Source organism: Lycium barbarum, chromosome 7, assembly GCF_019175385.1.
Source record: "Lycium barbarum isolate Lr01 chromosome 7, ASM1917538v2, whole genome shotgun sequence".
Classification (NCBI taxonomy): domain Eukaryota; kingdom Viridiplantae; phylum Streptophyta; class Magnoliopsida; order Solanales; family Solanaceae; genus Lycium; species Lycium barbarum.
Window position 1 is genome coordinate 112,323,217 of NC_083343.1, and position 21,037 is coordinate 112,344,253.

Consider the following 21,037-nt stretch of genomic DNA (forward strand, 5'->3'; position numbering starts at 1 on the left):
ATCTAGTTGTAGTTCATATTTTTGGCTTTGTAATAATTAGCTTAGTTTAATTTTCCTCATTTGGATTTAATTATTGAATGAATACTAATGTCGAGTATACCTTTTTGCATCTTATACCCCTTTAAAACCCATTGGTGGGCTTCCATGAGGCCCATCAATGTGTATAGATCGAGTCAACCCCAAAAAATCGAGTGCATGTGGAGCTTACGTTGGATTTGAGGAACCTGTTGCATAATACCTCTCTATTTGGGTTTGGTCGGCCTAATTCTCAACTATTTACTTTAAGTCTTTTAAATTTATTATGCGCGCTTTAATTATTGGAATCCATACGATTAGATTACGGGTTAGAGTCACTAAAAATGGCTTTTACAAATAATTAACGATAAAGGAATAAAAAAAATGGACTGTTTGGACTTTAAGGACTAAATCTGCCGATTTCCAAATAATTATGGACTGAAATTGACATTTATAAAACTTGAGGACTTGGACCGTTTTGGACCGCTCTAGAAATTATGGACTGATTTTGAACATTCGAACTTGTGAAAATACGTATGAAAACGGATTAAAATTTAGTTAAATAAAGAATATAATTGATAAAAAATGAATAACATATCATGATTAATTACGGTATATATGTTAAAACTATTTTCATAACTTAAAACTGTTTTAAAAAAAAAAAAAAAAAATCGGGTGGACTTACGTGGAATCCTACCTAAGCTAAGAGCCTTCGGGTATTAACTTAGGTGTTCAAGTCTTACACCCATTCTCAATTTTGAGCGGAACTATACTTTGATGATTTCTTAAAAGCGAACTTTTGCATGTAAATGACACTCCTTTTATTGCGGAAATCTAGACTTAAGGAATTTTTGTCCAAAACGATTTATAATCATCAGGTAAACTATTAGAATCCGCAGGTAAACCACAATTGAGCGGATCCTTAATACCGGAGTGCTTCACACCTTCCCCGAGGGATCACCAGAACCCTTACCCAGACTTTGGTAGATTAGGATTCTTTTAAATATTTTAAATGAATCCTTTTCGAACTGGTTTTCCTAATTTCTTAAAAATTAGGTGGCGACTCCAAAATATGTCCTTTAGAGCACCATTAAGTGGCTGGCGGGTTTTTCCGACTTTATCGGTACGATTCACAACCATACTTTTCCGGGACACCTCCCTCCTTTTATGAGGTATGTTCGAGTCGGTTAAACTTAGAAATTCCCAACGACCGCTACAGATGGCGACTCTTCTGGGGACAATCTAAGGTTCTAACCATAAGGGTTCCAATATTGTTTCCCTTGTATGATATAAATTGTTTATGTGTTTAAATTTCCGCAAAATATAACTGTCATTCATGCATGCATACTCTGCCACTCCTGGCATTTATTTTACACTTTATTCCAAGGGTGACGACGCGGGATGAGCTGCGGTCACACCTTCTCTAAAAAACCTTTAAAATATTCTTTGGAGGTCTCTAAGGTCGAGTGGGTATGCGGTCATCCCACAGCCTTTGAGAACCCACCCTAGCTTGTCTGCTTGGGTAACCTGTGTCATTTGTTTGAAAACCACTCTAGAAAAATTAGTGTAGAGCTAAGCCAAATCCCTACTGATATAGCGCATACTAACTATAGACCGGTTTGGGTATCTCAGACCTACCTGAATCGGACAGGAAAGACACCTTACTGTGTTCGGACGGTGTAAAAATTGGAAGACACTACATCCCACTATTTACTATTTGGAAGCATTATTGTGCCAAGTGTGAAACAAATTGTTGTTCCTGGGGAGGGGAAATAACAGTGTTCTGTCTTGCAGATGTCTCATGATGTGCAATTCGACATGGTTATGGGTCCACCATCGGGTTTAGTAATATGGTAGAAGGGTTTGACTAATGACCAGAAGAAAGAAATTAAGAGTTGTGTAGGGCATCTGCCTTCATTGATGAATGTGGTTGGGGATCCGGGCTTGCTAGAGATCATTACTGGATATTGGGACAATGACAGAATGGTATTTAGATTCGTAGAAATAGAGATGACTCCCACTTTAGAAGAGATTAGAGATGTTCTGGAGAGTGTGGGAAGTGCTAACAGATCTAAAAAGAAACCAACACAAAATATCCATATTCCTCATAAGCCCACCCCAAAAGAAATCAAAGACATGTTTGCTGTCAACAAATCCGATTGGGAACAGGAACCCACTATAGCCTTCAGGGAGTTGTATGGGAGGTATGCATCCAAACAGCGGTACGAGGACTATATCCTTGAGTTTCCATCACCCCAATCTTAGGAAGCCAACCGAATACTGGTGTTTATCACTTGCCTGTTAGGAACCATGGTATTCCCACAAAATGCCTCCCTAGCTATTGACACCCGGGTTGTCTTTGTCGCTCATGCTATTCTTAGGGGAGTCACAACGAATGGGGTTACCAAATATTTCAACATCACTCCTATCATTCTATCAGACATACATCGAGCTTTGGGAAAATGTCGTGACCATTACTACTACTTCTATGGGTGAAACCTCCTAGTCCAATGGTGGATACTTAAACATTTGGATAGGAACGGCCTACCTACTCACCGAGATCCGGCCCTAAGAGAGGATGATTTGGGAGTCACTAGTATGCCTTGCGGGGTTTAAGATAAAAAAGGATGGGCCCACATCTTCTCCAGATTGAGAGAACAACACATCAGATGGAAGGTGCCTGATTTTCATTCCTAGACTGTTTGTATTAAAAGCCATAGCCGTCCATACCTACCACTCATGGGCATTAGGGGAATCAGACCTATGCGCCGTTGAGAGTACTCAGACAGTTTGGCATGAGGCGGGTTGTTCCAAGTGTGGGTAACATGGGAGAATTTGTACGAGACTATGAGGAAGGACGTATCCAAGGTATAAAAGATGCTCAGAAAGATTGGAAGAATGTGATAAGAGAAGATGAATTGGACAAGGATCCAAACAACCCAAGTCATGATGAAAATTACTATGAGTGGCTTAGGGCTGAGTTAGCTGACACTGCCACTCCAGGACCATATCTGTACAAATTTCCCAAGGATAGAGAAGCTGCGAATGCAATACAAGTTAGGAGAATGAAACGACGAATAGAAGGAAGAGAAATGGATCATCAAGCATAGGTAGAATATGATCAGAAGATAATTGAGAGTTTGACAGACTAGGTCGATACTTTATTGAAAAGCTTGGAATGGCTTGAAACCTTTGTTAAGAAAGCCATAGATATGGGGTCGTCATTACCGGATAATCAGAGTGGTCAACGGATCGGGATAGCATTGATGCCAGCATATGTAGCCATTCAGACTGCCCTTCGGAGGGCCGAGAGGGCTCGAGATAATAGAGAGCAAATTTCTGTCCGTGAAATGGAATTTTCTTGATTGCCACATTTATTTTAAAAGCCTTGTAATCCCACTAGAGAGAATATAATTAATGAAAAGCATTGGGATTTTATTTTTGGGAGCGATACATTTGTTTTACATATGGCACAATTTTGCTTTATACGCTAATAGCCTCGGAGTGACGAGGTATAGGAAAGAGAGTTATATATTGCCTAAATGCTTATTTGACATAACTGTTCTGTGTGGAAAATCATATGCATTGTCAAAATTCTTGATTGGTTCACATTCCGGTCACTACCCCAAAGAAAAACCAAGGAAATAACCATCAAAACAAAATTAGATCCACGTTTAAAAGGTTGATTTGCTAAATAGTAAATGGAGACTCCAGACAGCATGAGTGCAACTTCGCCTTATGTCAACCTCGTCAGTGATGACGAGGGCACAGAAACAGCAAGTGAGAAAAAACTGACAATGGGATGAAAGAATGGCCTTAGCCACTGCCAGGATGAAAGAAGCAGTGCAGACTACTACGACAGCCATTGAGAAAATGAAAGAAGCAGAAACCCTCCTAGCTTATGTTGAGTCACTAACTAAACAACACCCCGCCAATCGGCTAAAGTGGGGGAAGGCGCCTGAAGCACCACTTGGGAGCTATGTCCCGCTTAGCCAACAAGAAGGGCTTGACCCCATACCATATGGAGAAGACGAACTACTTATCCCCAACCTGAAGACTTATGGAAGCCCATGCGCGACTCCCAACTTGAGGAGCCTCCTGTCTCTTGCATAATTATTCTTAAAGGCATAAGATCACATAATTGAGGTGCGCCAATAGAACTGTCAAAACAAGAACTTTTGGAAACTTTGGGGAACACTGGGGTATACGCATAAAGCCCAAATTTGCTGCCACCATACGCTCCTTCTTTGGGTTCCAGAAAATGCCTCTACCACCGAGGTCAATCAGGGCATACCGCTAATAAATGTGTAGCATTAGAAAGAAATCTTATCTAATGGATCGATCAGGGGAGGATTAGTCAACTGTGGGGGCCCCACTTTTTCCTGACTCATGATCAAAGAAAAAATCACCCAGAAAGGATATTAAAGGTCAGGTTCTGGAGAAGTGATTTTTTCAAATTTGAGGAGTCATATGCCAGGATTCACTCTTTACTATGCAGCGTGAAAAAGATAAGGGCAGTGCCCCAAACCTACCAGGGTCATCCAGGATCCTTGGAAGAAAGAATTTGTACATATCACTATGGTCGCCCCGGCCATGACATTAAAGAATGTGTAGACTTCAAGCTTGAATAGAACACTTCGTGAATGAAGGCCATGTCTGGATTGTCACGGGAAGACAAGGATAGAAGATGAAAATGAAGACTTGCTTAGTATGGTTATGTAGAAAAGCATAAGTATCCCTTTACTGCTTTCAATAAGATAAATCATTCCTTTCCCTTTTTGTGTAAATGAAACCACGCCGACTTGATGTCCCATTGGGGATACGTGGGAAACCTATATAGGTCCTGGTCAGGGTAGAAAATTATGTTTCGGGTACCATAGGAAAAACTTTTCTGTGTATGCCTGAACTACGGATGGATCTGATTACCCTTTGGTGGGATATGTAGGCAGTCTATTTAAGACTAGGTCCTTTTATATAAAAATTTAAATCCCCCTTCGTATAGGATGGGTAGAAGCAAATCAATCGTGCAAACTTTTTACCCCAAGCCAGACCAAAATACCCTGGAATGATCAAGGAGTTGAAACAAAGTATATGATTCTATGTGCTATAAACTGCAAACAACGTGATCTCTTGTGTTTTGTGCTTAAGCCTAACGCTAACCTAAAAGCTTTTAAGTTGTTTTTCTCTTATAGACAAGGGTCGATTCGCTGGCACCAGTCATTCGATCAAAAGTTGTCGCAGCGTCCTTAAACCCTCAAGAATAAAACATGCCTGAAACTCCACCACCAAACATAAATGCTTTAGTAGAAGGTACTCCAACCACGGACATAGTCGGAATGCCTCTGGAAGAAGATGTCAGTCTACTGATGAGACAATTGGCTGAGGCCAGAAAAGAGGCGGACCGCCTAAGGGCTGAGAAAAAAAATACCACTAATACTGAGGCTAGGAGACCTCCACCCACTTTCCCAAATCTGGATTTACCAATTTCCGATCACTTTACTCAAACCCGACCTGGGGCCACCTTCCATACTCCACTCCGTCGAAATACCACCCATATGGGGAGTTCCTCCTACCATACCCCGGCTTTTCAAACACCGTCTTGCGTAACAAACACAAATGCTTATCAAGCCCCTCGGGCAGCGGGAGTTCCTGCGACTCATCCCACACAACCAAATGTCACCTTTCAAGAGCATGTCACCCATATTGACTCTTCGCCAAAATTGGAAAATATGAAAATGTTATTCGAAGCCAGAATAGACAAAATAGAGAAAGAAAAAGGCAAGAAAATCGCCGAGCTGGAGCATCGCTCCAAGAAGAAAGAAGGGTTGAGGTACTCTGACTGGTCCATCCACCCAGACTTGGGACTACCTGAAGGCTTCAAAATTCCCAAATTCGATCACTTTAATGGGTCGGGAAACCCCAGAGTCCATTTAAGGGCTTATTGCGACCAGTTGGTCGGAAATGGCAGAAATGAAGCCTTGCTCATGAGGTTGTGTAGTCGAAGATTGTCAAGAACGTATAGAATGGTTTATCTCTCAAGACATTAGCCGATGGAAAACATGGGAAGAAATGGCGAGCTCATTCATGGAAAAATTCCGCTTCAAATTGGAAAATGTGCCTGATCGCTTCTCATTGGAGAAAATTCGTCAGAAATCGACTGAAACCTACCGAGAGTATACTAGCCGCTGAAGAGATGAAGCAGCACGAGTACATCCTCCCATGACTGAAGCTGAGCTGGTAGCCGCATTCATACGATACCAAGAAGCCGATTGTTTTGATAAGATGATAACCATGAAGGGGAGCTCCTTCGTACATATAGTTGTTGTGGGGGAAGATATCGAAGATGGCCTTAAAACTGACAGGATTGTTAGTGTACTAAACAGGCCAGGCGCGCCGGGCACCATGAGTGGCAAAAAGAAAAAAGAAGACATAGCTTGCGCTTCTAGAACTGCTAGTCCAAAAAGTTAAAGAAAAGAGATAGTCCACAAAAATCCAAATAGCTACCAATCATCTCCACCAACCAACTACACAATCACCTCACCCCAATATAGCCCAATGATTGTGTGCTACGCATAGCCTAGCTACTCAGCCCCACGACCAAGCAACGGAACCCAACGACCAAATTAACGAATGCCAACACCTAATAACTAAGCTCCACAAAACCAAACTTTCCAGAACCAGCCTCCACCGGCAAACTATGAAATGCCTGAAAGAAAACCTACGAGAGCATTCACTCCTCTGCCGGAATCAAGGACAAGCCTATTTGCCAAACTAAGGGATGCCGGACGAATAAGTGCCATCTCACCAAAACATGCTAACCCCGCTGATCGATGGTACAACCTAGATATCAATTGCGCCTATCACTCTAACCAAGCTAGCCATGCCACTAAATATTGCATAAACCTAAGACTCAGATTTCAGGACATGATTCACAATCAAGAGCTCATCTTAGAACCAACACCGCCAAATGTGGACACAAATCCTTTCCCAAAACATGGAGAGAACCAAATTGACAAGATAGAGAAAGGTGATGAGTGGGAAGAAAGCCCAGCTAAAATTCATTCAGATGTTGAAGGATTAGAGAGCACTGTCGCCTCATTGTCGCTGCAAGAGCGAAAAGAAGTGGTACACCCTTCAATAAAAGGATGTGAGATATTTTCCCTAATTAAAAGACAGCCTTTTGTGCTCAGGTACCCTCAACTATGGCTCGAATTCACAACGAGCCCTTTATACTCAGAACATCAGGATCAATTGAGAATGAGCCCTTTGTGATCAAACCACCACACCGAATTATGATCAACAAAGATAAAGAAATAACTGTTGTAGTTCAGGGTATGACCAGGTCAGGAAGGTGTTATGCCCCAGAAGAACCTGCGCCCGAAGCACCTCCTTGCAAAAACCCTCATAAGAAACCCATAACTGAGGGTGAAGCTGAGAATTTCTGGAGGCAAATGCCGGTCAAGGATTATTTGATCGTTGAGCACCTGCACAAAACTCCTGCAAGAATATCAGTAATGTCACATTACTCAGTTCATCCCAACACCGTTTAGCCTTGATGAAATCCTTGGATGAAGTCCAAGTACCTGCTGGCACCACGAGTGAAACATTGGCCGAAATTGTGGGGCATGTTATGCGGGCTAATATGCTGCCATTCTCTGATGAAGAATTACCATGGGAGGGGAACTCCCACAATAAAGCCCTGCACATAACAGTCAAATACCGTGACAAAATTATTCCACAAGTATTGATTGATGGGGGAGCTGGGCTGAATGTATGCCCTGTGACGACTCTGAAATAGCTTGGATATGATATTGGTAAAATCCGCTAGAGTCGGACCAACGTAAAGGCTTATGATGGCGCAACCAGGACCCGATTAGCGAAATAGATTTACACATACAAATAGGCCCCGTAGAGTTCGTGGTGGAGTTCGCCATTATGGACATCAAAACAAGCTATAACCTGTTGTTGGGACGACCTTGGCTGCACGCCGCTGGAGTTGTAGCATCTTCGTTATACCAATCTATTAAGTTCATATGGGATAATCAAGAAGTCGTAATTCACGGCAAAAGAAGTGTCCACATTATCCAGATGACTCTGTGCCAGTCATAGAGAAATCACTAACAGGTGCTGACTTTCACACTGTTGAGTTAGCCATAATAGGTTGTAGGGGAGATGATGAGAACATCCCCATGCCACCGGTCTTCAAGATGGTTGCTACATCTATGATGAGGAATGGGTTTGAACCGGGAAAAAGTTTGGGAAAGAACTTAGAAGGAATCACAGAACTAGTAAGTATTAAATATGGGAGGTACCGGTTTGGGGTTGGATACAAGACATGTCAGGTAGAAGAAGAGGAAGCAGGGTATGGACTAAGAGGTCCCGTCGAAATGAAAAAAACCATTCCCTCATCTCTACCAATCCTTCATTACATGCCCATGGAGCCACAACGGTGGAGATCCAGAAGAGGGTTTGAGGACGCTGTTCGGAGAAGAAGAATGCACAGCCAACATCGAAGAATGCTTTGAAGCATAAAAAATTTGCCCTGCTGAACCAGGAGAGACAACATATGGATGGACTTCTACACCTTTGTTCACTCTGCGGTAGAAACAATGCTCATTTTTAGAAAATGGCAAAAGTCAGCTTTGAGGCCCGGCTAATGGCCTTTTTATGTTTCCTTATTTCACGTGTTGTTTAAATAACAGGAAATGGCTCGATGTTCCATTCCGAGTCAGGACCGTCATTTGTATTGCCTTTTAAATTTCAATGAAAATGCCTCAAAGTTTGTAATAAAAAAATGTTTTACTTCGCCTATATAAATATATATATAATACAACTATATATTAATGCATAATTAAGATTGCGTTTACATGAATAACAACCATGTTACTTTATTGCACTATAATAATACAGAGGCCACAAATAATGTCATGACATGTTACAAAGCAAGTGAAAATGACGATCAAGGAGGAGAGACAACTGAACCAAAGGGTTTAATAGATGTCGAAGAAGAATATGAGAACAGACCCATGCCAAACCTAGAGAAAACAGAAGCAGTGAATCTAGGAAGGGAGGAGTTGGTAAGGGAGACCCAAATAAGTATGCACTTGGCAGAAACCGAGAAGGAAGGGTATCGAAGTCTACTAAAAGAGTATGAAGACATTTTTGCTTGGTCATAAACCGATATGCCGGGTCTGAGTACGAATATTATTGCCCACGGGTTACCAATCCTCGAAGGGTTCGCCCCGGTAAAATAGAAAATTCGGCAACCTAAGCCTGATATTAGCATTTGGATTAAAGAAGAGGTAGAAAAACAGATTCAGTCAGGGGTCATTCAAGTGACACCATACCCGACATGGTTAGCGAACATAGTTCTGGTGCCAAAGAAAGATGGGAAAATAAGGATTTACGTGGATTACCGTGATCTTAACCGCGCTAGCCCAAAGGATAATTTTCCACTCCTAAATATCCACATACTCATTGATAACTACGTCAAACAATCTTTTGCGGATTACTACGCCAGCTATCATCAGATATTGATGGATGAAGAAGATGCTCAAAAAATGGCATTCATTACATCGTGGGGGGTGTATCATTATCGAGTAATGCCTTTCGGACTCAAGAATGCCTGTGCCATTTACATGAGGGCAATGACCGCCGTCTTTCATGATATGATGCACAAAGAAATTGAGGTGTATCTGGATGACGTTATTGTCAAATTCCGAATAGGTGAGGACCACCTTGAACATTTGCGAAAATTCTTTGATAGACTCCGCAAGTACGATTTGAAGTTGAATCCTGTGAAATGTGCATTTGGAGTGCCTACCGCAAAGTTACTGGGATTCATAGTCAGTCGCCTGGGTATCGAGTTGGACCCCACCAAAATCAAAGCAATCCAAGAGCTACCACCTCCTAGAACAAAGAAAGAGGTCATGAGCTTCTTAGGAAGGCTGAATTACATTAGACGGTTCATCGCCCAGTCCACAGTGATCATAGAACCAATCCTCAAGCTTCTCAAGAAAGACGCTCCAACCAAATGGATAGAAGAATGTTAGAAAGCCTTTGACACAATAAAAAAATACCTGTCAAACCCGCCTGTCTTGGTTCCGCCAAGACTTGGAAGCCTTTTGCTGCTATACATATCAGTATCGGAAAATGCTTCTGGGTGCATGTTAACACAAAACGACGAGACAGGTAAGAAAGATAAGGTTATCTACTATATCAGTAAAAGGTTCACACCTTGCGAATCTAGGTACTCCTTGGTGGAAAAGACATGTTGCGCCCTAACCTGGGTATCTCAAAGTTGAGACATTAAATGGCCGCTTACACGACTCATCAGATTTCTAGCCTATGCCCATAGGGAAACTGGCCAAATGGCAAATGCTTTTGAGCAAGTTCGACATACAGTACGTCGCGTAAAAGGCAGTCAAAGGGCAGGCATTGGCAGACCTATTGGCAGGAAGCCCAGTAGATGACAATCCATTACCTTTATGGACTTACTTTCCAGATGAAGAAATAATGACAATTGAAGGTGAGGAAAGTGAAGACGAGTCAGGATGGAAAGTATACTCTGATGGAGCAGTCAATTTTAAAGGATCGGGGATCAGAGCTATCTTGGTTTCAGACTCAGGCCAATATTATCCAGTGGCGGCCAAGTTAAATTTCAATTGCACTAACAACATGGCTGAATATGAAGCCTGCATCCTAGGTCTACGCTTAGCTCTCGACATGAATGTGAAAGATCTTCAGGTAATTGGCGACTCCGATTTGTTAATACACCAAGTTCGAGGAGAGTGGGCCATAAAAAATGAAAAGATCGTACCATACATCAAACTTATGCAGAGATTGGCAGATCGTATCTGAGAAGTCAAGTTCAAACATATACCAAGAACTCAAAATGAGTTCACCGATGCATTGGCGACGATAACATCCATGATCCAGCATCCCAACAGTAGATACATTGATCATGTCAAAATCGCGATGAAAGATCAGCCAGCCCACTATGCATTTATAGAAGCTGAGACTTATGGAAAGCCTTGGTATGTTGACATCAAAATATTTTTGGAGAAAGGAGAATATCCCGAATAAATCACCTTGAATCAGAAGAGGACTATCAGTAAATTGGCAAATGGCTTTTTCCTTAACCAGAATGTCCTTTACAAAAGAACTCCAGATTTGGGATTGCTCAGGAGTGTGGACTCTTCTGAAGCCACAAAATTGATTGAAGAAGTGCATATTGGAACCTGCGGGCCTCACATGAATGGGTTCGTGCTAGCGAAGAAAATTTTGAGAACAGGTTATTATTGGATGACCATGGAAAATGACTGCAGCAAATTTGTACAAAATTTCCACAAGTGTCAGATTCATGGTGACTTGATAAAAGTCCTTCCAACAAAACTAAATGCTATGACATCACCTTGGCCATTCGCCGCTTGGGGCATGGATGTCATAGGACCAATTGAGCCAGCCGCGTCAAATAAACATCGTTTCATCTTGGTTGCCATAGACGACTTCACCAAGTGGGTAGAAGCAGCATCTTACTCATCAGTGACAAAGAAAGTGGTCACAGACTTTGTGCGTAACAACATTATATGCCGATTTGGCATCCCAGAAACAATCATAACAGACAATGGGGCTAACTTGAATAGCCATTTGATAAGAGACATATGTGCATAGTTCCGGATTACCCACCGGAATTCAACTGCATATTGTCCGCAAATGAACAGGGCTGTAGAAGCAGCCAACGAAAACATCAAGAAAATCCTCCGAAAGATGATTGATCACTACAAAGATTGGCATGACCAATTCTCTTATGCGCTGCTGGGATACCGTACTACAACCAGGACCTCGACTGGAGCCACTTCGTACGTGTTAATGTATGGCACCGAAGCAGTGATACCAGCCGAGGTAGAGATCCCTTCGCTTCGGATAATACAAGAAGCTGAGTTGGATGAAACGAATGGATCCATAAAAGGTATGAGCAGCTGGCTCTAATAGCTGAAAAAATGATCGTTGTTTTCCATGGTCAATTGTACCAGCAGAGAATGGCGCGTGCTTTCAACAAGCGTGTGAGAACTCGGGTGTTTCAGATTGGGCAATTAGTACTCAAACAAATATTTCCTAATCAAGAAGAATACAAAGAGAAGTTCACACCAAACTGGAAAGGGCCCTATATGGTACGAAAAATGTTGTCAGGAGGAGCTATAGTGCTTTCTGAAATGGATGGTCAAGAGTGGCCAAGAGTGATAAATTCAGATGCCATCAAAAGATACTACGTGTGAAGAAGAAGAAGATGACGGCAAGGATTCTGAGTTTCCATAGTTTAGGTGTTCTTTAGTTGCATTCCCTCTATGTGTAATTTTACATTTATTTTAGAAAACCAAATCCAAAAATTATGTACGAACTACGCAAGGACCTGATTCCCTATACTTATAAGGGGATATGTAGGCGTTTTTCCAAGCTCAGTCGCTTTAACCTAAAAAATCCAAATTATATATATTGAACTACGTTATGACCTGATTCCCGCTTGGGATACGTAGGCGCTCGTTTGAGCTCGGTCCCTCACAAAAATAAAAATTGATATGCTTATCCTGAACTACTTTTCGACCTGATTCTCGAAACGGGATACGTAGGCGCTCTCCTGAGCTCGGTCATTCCAAGAACAATTTCCAACAAACATTAGGAAACTTCAGAGATGATTCAGCAAGAGGAAGATAAAGGTAACCCCACAAGAAAACTGGGGTAGAATTTTTTAGAAAGATCTCAAAAATTCCTTGAACGCGGTGAAATCAAGAAGTAACAAGTACACACTTACACCGGGGCAAATTTTTCGAAAAGGATTCGAAAATTTTCATGAGTCGAAATCAAGAAGAAGAAGAAGAAGAAGAAGAAGAAGAAGAAGAAGAAGAAGAAGAAGAAGAAGAAGAAGAAGAAGAAGAAGAAGAAGAAGAAGAAGAAGAAGAAGAAGAAGAAGAAGAAGAAGAAGAGGAGGAGGAGACGGGAGACCTTGCTTGAGTGACTAATGTCATGACATTAAAAAGGGCATATACAAAATATTATTTTCAGAACATCTATACATATATCTTCAAAAGCAAACAATCGCATAAAACATTCCTAAAGGAAGAACACATGATTTTAAAGAAAATGAACATCATTTCTTTCGAGGTACAAGCAGCAGAGGTCCATACGCATGGAAGGTGATCGACCATATAGGAAACTGACAAGTTTTTTTTGTGGATGCAGGGACAAACAGGCATGGATACTTTACACTAACACGTTTGCTAGAATGATTCAAAACAGGGTAACGATGGCAAGCAAAGTGAAGAAAAGATCCAACAATAGCGGTACAAAGAACACGCAAAAGGGTAACAAAATCCGTCCCAAGTGAAGTTTTCATTACACTGACAAGTATGTCCATTTTGCAGAGCATAATAATTTTACAAAAGAAAACCTTTTAAAAGACTACTTGGACATATAATCACGGTATCAGAGGCCGAGTTTCCACTAAAAAACAGTTTTCTATATCAAGGTATTGAGACCCTAGCCTAGACGTTGCATGGCTCTCCTTGATACATTAGCTGAGTGGACGTCCAAAAATCAAAATCAAAATGATGCGTTGATAGCGGGATTGAATGTCGTTACTCACAATCGAGTCTAGTCCTTTTGGAAGATGCAAATCCTGTCGATGGGCGGGTATTTTTTCCCGAAGTCAAAACAGGAAGGTGTAAGTCTTGACACCGAGCTAAGCTTTATTCCTCAAAATGAAGATATGGATTAGGAGATTACGTGCCGAAGGAGCTGAGTCGCTGTCCATTTATATAGCCAAAAATAGGTAACGTAATACCGAGCTTGATGTCCGCAACCGTTGAAATACGAATGTGATTCCTATGTCAAGATTTGTGGTCGCTATTGCAGTCTATTTCAAGTTAATAAAATAATGATTCAAGGACTGTGGTAGTCATGAGAAAAGGCTCTGCCTCTGAATATGCCGTAGTTAACTTGAAAATTCTGACTAAATGTTGTAATTCTGGACACGGGGGTTAGCGGTCATCATGAGAGGAATATGATCCCACACTCTGATAAGCAGTCTACAATTAGATATTTTTGACTATAGGTGATGTTAGACCAACTGGTATACCGCGGTCACTGTATGCGGATAACGGGATGGGCGACACCAGATTTGGACAGTCATCGCGATATGCAATCATGATGTGATGTCAAATTTTTTAGGGTAGTGGATACCGTAAGAAACAAAAATGGCCCCACACGAGAAAACATGGGTTTCATATTTGACATATCGAGTTACGAAAATGACAACCGGACTGGGTATGTAGGTTCGCAGAAATGCAGTATAACCCGACCCAGATCCCAACAGAAGTTATCATTTGAACAATGGAAACATCTGATAACGACGAAAAAAAATCGATCAAAATATCGTGATTATTATCCAGAGTAGATTGCTTTCGAAAATGTACACCAAAAGCACACACTTACAGGAGAAAGGAAGAAGATGGATAAACGTTGACAAAGACGAATGTAGTGGTACGGAGTGACGACAATGACAACAAAATGGCGAAATGCCGCACAGGTATGACTACATTAAAATTAAAAATTTTAAAAGACTAACTTGCAGGGTTCAGCGTTCGGAGACGGGCTAGAAGCTACCAAAGGTGGAAGCAAGAGCCGGATCCAAAACATGCGGAGCATACGTGGAATTCTTTCTTGGACAACCGGTCAAAAACCGTGTACGAAAGTTAAGCTTTCTACACCAGGGTTAAAGAATGATCCAAACATCAACACTAATAAGACTTAAAAAAAAAAAAAAAAAAAGGCCTCCGGCTCGGATCTTCAGCTGGAAATGGCCAAGGAGGTTCCCACATAAAGGATATTCCTTTTTGTTCTCTCGAGTCGAACTATAATTGGCCTGATTCCAAAAGCCAGGGATATGTAGGCTACTCAAGTTTCGAGGCTCGGCCATATTCCTATAGTTATCTTAGGACATTCCGAGATAACCTGAAAAGACTCCTATATTATATAGTCCTCATAGAGTCAGAACTACAAACATCCTGAATTCTCACGTTGCCTAAGATATGTAGGAAGCCCAGAAACTAGGGTCCGGCCATACATTCGAAATATTGCACAAAAGGACTGTAATTTCGATTATTCGATGAAAATTAGGTTTGTCAAATTTGTAACTCAAGGATGGCCTTGCCATCCTTGAACTTTGAAGGGGCAATTGTTGACACCTAATTTTCACATCATAAAACGTATATTTCAATTTTTATATTTCCCGAGTCCAAGACAGGATAAGGATTCCCTTAAAAATTAAAAATTTAAAAATCCCGAGAAAATTGGAAAGTTGATGTTTAATTATTATTCTGTGAAAATTGACAATTACAAGAAATTACGAGTAATTTGTTTTCATAAATATAAGTCCAATAAATAAATAATACACATCTTGTTCCGTTTAACTCGGGAAATTGTTAATTAAAACAACGTATGAATTATGATTTGCTTTTGACCGCATTTTTTTCACATTCTTAAATATTATCCGGAACTATGTCAATATTAGGCTCGTTTCGAAGCTAATATTTTAAATTTACGAATTTTAAATTCTAATTAGCCTAAATAATTATTTTATTTAGTTATAACACTTAGTTTCTATTTAATTCAAATTGGATAGAGAGAGAGTCTTTTAATATTTTAAATAAAAGAGGGGTCTTATTTGATTTTTTCCTTTTAACAAAAGGAGGGCAGAAGTTTAATGAAATAAACTTTACCCCCCTCCAGATTTTATTTTGCTATGGCTCGTCTCTCTCTCTCTCTCTCTTCGTCGGAGGCGATTTAGGGTTGGGTTTTCCTTTCTTTTGCCACCGCGACATGGTGGTTTCCGACCAAAATTGAAAGGGCTTTATATCCTTTCACTCGTTTATGGTGGTTCCAGGTTCAATTGCGTTAAATTTTTTATAAGTTACACCAGTTATACCTTTTTCTTTATGGATGTTGCTCGAGTCACCCATGTGTGTGGTCGCCATGGGCGGGACCTCGAGTCCCTTGCCACGAGTTTCTGCTGGTTTAGGTGCGAATTTGAGGGTTTTAATCCCCTTGGTACAATTATGCCGTTATATGTGCTGTTTGTTTGTCCTATATGTGACTAGGTGTACTATGCAGTTATTTGTTCCTAAATTTTAGTGATTTTGAATGAGAATTTTGGTACGAATGGTTTGGATTTTTGTTTGCTTGTGTGATGTGTACAAAATCTGAATTGAGGATAGTACTAATTGTACAATTTTGCAAGATTCTTATCCTAGTATGCCTAAAATTCGAAATGTTTGAGGTTTTGGGGGGGAAATCTATTTTGGGAATATTCCTTCCCATTGTTTACCCCTAAGCTTGTGGGATTGCCTATAAATAGAAATTTCTATTCGTTTTTAGGGGTCGAGATTTTTGATACCCGAAGAGGATACTAAGTTTACAATCTTATATACCACTATATTCCTACAATATATCATATATACACTACATTTTACAACATATAAACACAATACTATAGAGAATACTAAGATACACTACTCTATAAACATATACCTCTTAAAGAATACAAAGCTACTTTCCTATAAAAAGGGAAGAAAGGTGTTAAGGTCTTGTTTGGTGTTGAAGCTTTGGATTTCAACCTCTCCTATGATCTTTAGGTTTCCCCCAAGAAAGGTAACCACCCATGCTAACTCTGTTTACTTCATTTTAGCTTGTTAAAATGCCATTTTCTGTGCTATACATGTTATAAAAATGCTTTCTTGTATTGATTATTGTTTATATGGCTTGTTTGTGTTGTTATGATATTGTTAATATGGTCTGTGTTATTTCAAGTTAAGAATAGTGTTAAGAAGGTTTAAAAATGAAGAGTAATTGTTATACCCTATTTTAACCGAAGTCAAAATAGTTTACAACATTCCGGTAATTCCGGGGTTAATTAAAGTTAGGGAGTCGCCACCTAATTATTTATGGTGAATTAGGGAACCTAAGGTTAATTAAAGTAATTATCTAAATTTAACTCCGTTTTAATGTCTACGAAATCAAAAGATTCTAGGTAAGGGTTCAATTAGTCTAAAGGGAAGGTATTAGGCATCCTTTAAGACCCATTAACAATGGTTAACCGATCGGACTTATGCTAATTAGGCTGAGTGTAAATGTAAAAAAGTTTAAAATCTAGGTGTTGAGAGGGACGTAACTAACTAAATATGTTCAAAGAAAGGGAATATTTGTAAATGTCAATTTTAGCTATGGTAGCAATTATCTTGATGTAAAGACTTCCAAGAGGTTCTTATGTTGACTATATTTGAAAGTTGCACGGAAGTGGAATGGTCCAGCCCCTGCCATGACTGTGAAGGCTGGTTTTTGCTCGGAAGAGGAAAGAGATGAGAGAGATGATCTGTGCGGAGCAACGAACGTTGCCCAAAATGGGCGGGCAAGGTCTGGAATGGCAAAAGGGATTAGGGTTTTGCTAGAAATGGGGAGGAGAGGAGAGGGAAAGGAAACGAAGAGATGCGGCGCGTTGATTTTCCTTTAGGTTTTTTTCTTTTCCTTTAGATTGTAGACGACGGGTAGGTTTTAAAAGAAAGTGGGCCGGGTCGGGTAGAAGGCGGGTGTGGGCTGAATGGTGAGCTGATTTGTTTTTGTTTTTTTTGGATTTGAAATGGGCTGCTCGTTTGGGCTGGACTTAACATGAGTTTGGGGCCTGATTTTGGATCAATTTCTTCCTTTAATTAATTCCCTTTGGGCTTCTTAGTAATTAATTTCTACAACTTCTAAGTGACTAACTCGTACATATATAATGATGATAATTAGTGATTGATATGTAGAAAATAAAGGACTTAATGAAGTATAATTAATTTAACGAGTCCAAAATCGGAAAATGGAAATGATGACGAACCATTTTGAAATTTGTGATAAAGTAATGCTAGTAATGTTGATAGTAAAATAGTGAAAATGAAAGTAACGGTATTAATAGTAATATCAATAAAAATAATAGTGAAAATAAAGCATTTAGCTCGTCAATAAATTTAGAAGCCCAAAGAAATAAATAGGAATAAAAGAGGAACGAAATTGGGTGTCAACAGTAATGCATGTTTTTTTTTCTTAACTACAAGTCTACTGCTCCATTGATTATTGTTTGGTTTTCAAAGCTTTGTTTGGTTTAAGCCTTAAAATTCTGTATAGATTAGGTTGTGAGACTGTTCTGTTAGTTCTGGGTCCTGGATGGTTTAAGATGTAACGTAAATGCTCATTTTAGCCTAAGATTTATTGTTTTTTTTTTTTAGAATTTTGAAGTTTGTTTAAGCTTATTCTTTGAAAAATAAGAAATCTATCTAGTATTAGTTTGATAACATCTCTGAAAATATGATGTTTTAAACAAATAAAAAATGGAAAGAAAGGGGTTGTTTGGCCACTGTTTGTTGATTTTTGACTTCTATGGTCTTGCTTAAGGATGAAATCTGTCTAAAAAGAAGTAGGACACTTTAATACTGATTAAGTTTATTAATGAGGTGTTGAGACTAGGGGTGGGCGTTCGGTTTTTCAGTTTGGTTTTTTCAAAGTTCGGTTTGGTTTTTCGGTTTCGGTTTTTTGAAAGTGGACACCGAACACCGCACCGAATTAGTTCGGTTCGGTTTTTTGAAGTTCGGTTTCGGTTTTTCTAATTCAGTTTTGTTTAGCAATTACACATCTCTCCATTTATTTCCATTTTTCCTTCTTGATTGCTTCGAGTTACAGAGGTTTACGCTAGACTAAATGTTTGAAGGTTTGATGAGTTTAGAATTCAACCATAGTGATCACCCACACATACAAGATAATATCTTCTATATACAAAAAATAATGTATTATACAATTATTTGAGTGTATAATCAAATTATGTGAGTTATATCTAATTTATTATAATAGGTGAAATAAATTATATGAATATTATTCTATGTATAACATTTTTATTATACTATATATAATAAAAATCAACACTCAAATTATTATTATACTTGTGTTCAATATCCTGTAGTGTTAAATGAAAACTGAGATTTTATTTTTTATGGAACAATGAAAGAAGTTGAGAATAAGGAGGTAGTAGAAAAGGTAAGAAAAAAACGCTGGAAAAAAATCTTGCAGAATAAGGAGGAAGGATGAAATTGTATAAAAACAGTTATACTATGAACAACAAATAGGTATTGGAGTTATTCACGTTTGAAGGGTTTCCTTATATATAGCAATTTGATTTACTATAAAACACTTAACCTGCCATGCAATGTTTAATAACATTTAGTTGCTAAGAGTATGTAAATATTATAATATTATTGTCTACTTATGTTTTTTTCCCCAAAAAAAATTATATTCATGTAGTAAATTTTCAAAAAAAAAAAAAAACTTCGGTTAAACCGAACACCGAATTTGCTATTTAAAAAAACCGAAACTGAACCGAAACACCGAAAACTGAATTCATTCGGTTCGGTTCGATTTTTCGATTTTCAGTATTTATGCCCACCCCTAGTTGAGACAGCTTTAAGGGTAAGAAGTGCAGAAAAACTTGCTTGCTGGTTGTTTTAATCCTTGTTGAAGTCTTTAAGTTAAGAAATTAGTAGAAATGAGGAGATGGACATGTGATTTAGCAGTAGACTATCCCCGCTTGTTATTATTGTGAAGAACTGTAAGGGTGCTGCCTAACTTTTGTGACTCCTATGCAATTTTGCTCCAAAGTTGTTATGTGTTCATGTCCCTATATAGCTATATTATGCATATCTTGACCTGCTTGCTTAGCATAAGGTGATCTGGGTCTATTTTTGTCTGATTTGACTAAAACAAGATGTATTAGGGATGAATCTTTGAAAATCCTCTGCTACTATGAGTTGACTCACCTACTTGAATACTTGAAGGGGTAGAACCAACACTGTTTATTTGATTATGATTCCTGGAATGCCTAGAAATGTGAATGACAAGGCTCTGAGTAGAAAAAATGGGTTTGAAATGACATTTAATTGTCCTTAGGACTCTCTGAGTTGATTCATTAGGACAATTTAGACTACAAATAACCTTGACTATGTGTGATATTGTTTGGATTAGCTTCTAAGGTTTTTTTTTCTGGCTTAGGACTACTTGATTTCTACCTGTCCTGCTATTTTTCCTATCTGCCTAAGATGTACTTGTGCATGCCTTGATTACTCATCTTAATCAATAGACTTACCAAACCCCAATATCTTTGTACATGTGCTGGGAACTTGTATAACTTGCCTTTGTGTCACTTGTTTTGTGCTAAGACTACCTAAAACATGATTTAGCAAGCCTGTCCAGCCCATTTGCCTAGTTCATCTTTGCACATCTACCCTGCCTCTATCTGTATAAGCCATACCGTATAGATGATCACCTGAACTTGATTGACATTCATTTTTCTCATGTGTGACACTTTGCTTACTTTGGCTACTTCATTACATGTGACTCTTCTAATTTTCCTCTTCACTCTACAGTCATTCTGGGAACCTCTACATTAATATAGGTCTATTTGCATACTTTGAGTGTCATTAAAAAAACTTTATTCATCTTTGAACTTGAGTTGACTACCTAATCATGTATGGTTTGTTCTGTGTACCTAATCATGTATGGTTTGTTCTATGAGAAACTGGGATAAACTAAATGTCACCTTTTAAATCTGAGAAACTTGCTTTCAAAGGCTTTTTATGCATGACTAATGTTTCTGACCATCATGGATCATTATGAAAACCAAAGTATAACCTTTTACTACTCTAAAAATTGGAAGCCTTAGTTGACTTGGCATTAAACTCCTGGATACTAAACTTGGGAGAATGGCCTTTGGAAACTAGTTCTGGACACCTTGCCTTGCAATTTGTTGAAACCATCTATGTGCAAATGAATTTAGTGCAATGATGCAATTAAAGCTAAGTGATAATTGTGTGTCCACTATGGACTCTGTTCTTGTGTATTTGGAAGTCCTGCATGTCACTTTCCTACTTCTAATTGTCATTTGGTTCTA